The following is a 2,503-nucleotide window of genomic DNA, read 5'->3' on the forward strand; positions in this document are numbered from 1 at the left end:
TGGAATATTTAAATATTATTTATGAATTTGCATTAATTAATAAGCTTAAAATAAATTATTCTTTATGATATTTTGTAAACTGTACGTAATCGATGGATCACATAAGTGAGCTCAATAAAAAAGCCCAACCTACAAACTTGTAACATTTAATTATTTCATATCTTTTAATTGATTGAATTAAAAATAACGAGAGATTATTTTAATGTGCTTCATATAATGCGATCAATCTACAACTAACATATGTGACTCTCTTTCCATTATTTTCACTATCTCTATACTCTAAAAAAACTATGGAGTCTAGTAGATTGTAATCTGTTTACATCCAAAGTAATTGAAGAGTCATAAGTCATGAATTCTTTAGGTACCTATGTTAACTTCTTATTTTATTTGAATCATACATATTGAGATATTTAATTTCAACATAAAAAGTATCATCTACTTGAAATTTAACTTTGATATGTATATTATGTTTAATCAATATCAGTTATTACTTGATTAAAATGAATACAGAAAATATTGTTGTACCCCTCTGATTAATATCCTATTAAAAAGAAACAGGGAAGGAAGAAAATTATAATAAAAGAGACTATAAAAATTTATTTAAAAAAATGAAGCAGTGAAAATGTCCAGTGTAGTTGTTCAAGAAACTTGCGAAATGAATCACAGTGATGTACTTTTCCCTCACCACAATGACACACTTCTACAAAGCACAAAATAGCGGTGCTAATTAATTTTAATTTTCCTGTATATTATATCAAGACAAGAGTCCCCATTTTTCTCCTTACCTGCAAGAAATTTTAAAATAGGCTCACTTAAAACATCAAATCATAATGCAAGTATTGACAATTATATCTTCCCTACTTAGATTCATAATCCCCCATTTTCGTCCCAAGAAAGAAAATTTAGAGAGACATCTTAAACCCTCTAGAATTAGCTAAGAAGAGGAAGACTTTGGGGGGGTGGAGAAGACTCGTAAAGTATAGCTTTGCTGGCATTTACGAGGAAGCCATGTCCTCCTTTAGTTACAATAAATGATAATCCTGAAATCATATTCAACGTATAGGCTTAGGAGAAATGAAAAATCAATATGCAAAGCATATATCAAGGTTTTAGGGGCTCCAACTTCCATGCTCTTTAAATGATAAATTTAAGAAACTCCTCCCAACACCTTTCCCCACATTTCTAAGTTCTAGTGTCTCTCCAGCATTAGGGACGACCTTTCGAAATCGAGTTTCTCTGTGTTGGCCGTCGTATTGCAGTTGTGGAAGATTCAAGTTTTAATCTTGGAGGGAAGGCATGATAGGCTTTGGTGGCATTGGTAGAGAAGCTAAACTTCCTTCTAACATTTCAATCAATCTACTAATTGTAGGTCTTTGAGTTGGAAACGTTTGAATACACCACAAACCCACAATCGTCATTCTCCCAGCAATATCATTTTCTTCCTTGGTGTGTGCCCCATCATGTCCCAAATTGTTGCCTTCCTCAAGTTTCTCATAAATCCAATCCGGAAAATAAATCTCAGTAGTGCGATTGGCTTTCAGCATTCATGTTCTTTCGTCCCCCAACCATATCTAATAGCATCATTCCATAACTATAAACATCAAATTTATGTGAAATTCCTCCTATATTTCTATTTCAAAACTTCTGGAACAAGATATCCTATAATTCCTCTGGCTTCTGAAATTGAAATGATGCTTTCTTTCTTTCCTTGGATATATCTTTGCAAGCCCAAAATCTGAGATCTTAGGACAGAAGCCCTCATCTAAAAGAATGTTATGCGGCTTTATGTCAAAATGCAGAATTTGAGTGTTGCATCCTTTATACAAGTATTCAAGCCCTCCAGCTGTCCCAATTGCAATGTGGTATAAATTTTCCCAAGTCAAGGATGGAATAGTTTTTATCTACCTTATCATGAATAAATTTGTCAAGAGATCCATTAGACATGAGCTCATATATGAGAGCCTTTCTGTGTCCTTCCAAACAAAATCCAAGGAGGGTAACAACATTGACATGGGAAGTTCGACTGATGCTAGCAATCTCATTGATAAATTCTTCCCCATTCCCTTTGGATGGATTCAATAACTTGACAGCAACAGGGCAGCCCTTAAGCATTTCTCCTTTGTATACTACACCATAACCACCTTGGCCTAATTTAACTTCAAAAGCTTTGGTCATTTTCTTGATGTCTGCAAATTTATATCCTGTGAGAGTGAGAAGTCCATGATTCCTTATGAAGGCCTCAATATTTTGGTCAACCTCACATGTCTTCCAAAGTCCAACTTTTTGCCTCCATGGTTTGATTTTACAACGAACAATAGCAATATATATTAACAACAAAGCTCCAATTATTCCGCTTGTAACTCCTATCACATGTAGGTAAATCATTGAGTTGCAAATGTACTAGACTACTCATTTTCTACAATATCTATATACAATTCTAAGTTAGGGGTTTATGTGTATTTTAACCCGTTTATATGTTTATTGTTTTCATTGTGTATTATTC

General features: G+C 33.5%; 1 pseudogene; it reads right to left on the minus strand.

The window, feature by feature from the left end:
- Positions 1-1,277: 1,277 nt before the first annotated feature.
- Positions 1,278-2,385, minus strand: LOC129299791 (LEAF RUST 10 DISEASE-RESISTANCE LOCUS RECEPTOR-LIKE PROTEIN KINASE-like 2.5; annotated as a pseudogene).
- Between the last annotated feature and the right edge of the window lie 118 nt (positions 2,386-2,503).

This window comes from Prosopis cineraria, unplaced genomic scaffold (genome assembly GCF_029017545.1).
Source record: "Prosopis cineraria cultivar Desert tree isolate PC_DT_omini unplaced genomic scaffold, ASM2901754v1 PC1, whole genome shotgun sequence".
In the NCBI taxonomy this organism is placed as follows: Eukaryota; Viridiplantae; Streptophyta; class Magnoliopsida; order Fabales; family Fabaceae; genus Prosopis; species Prosopis cineraria.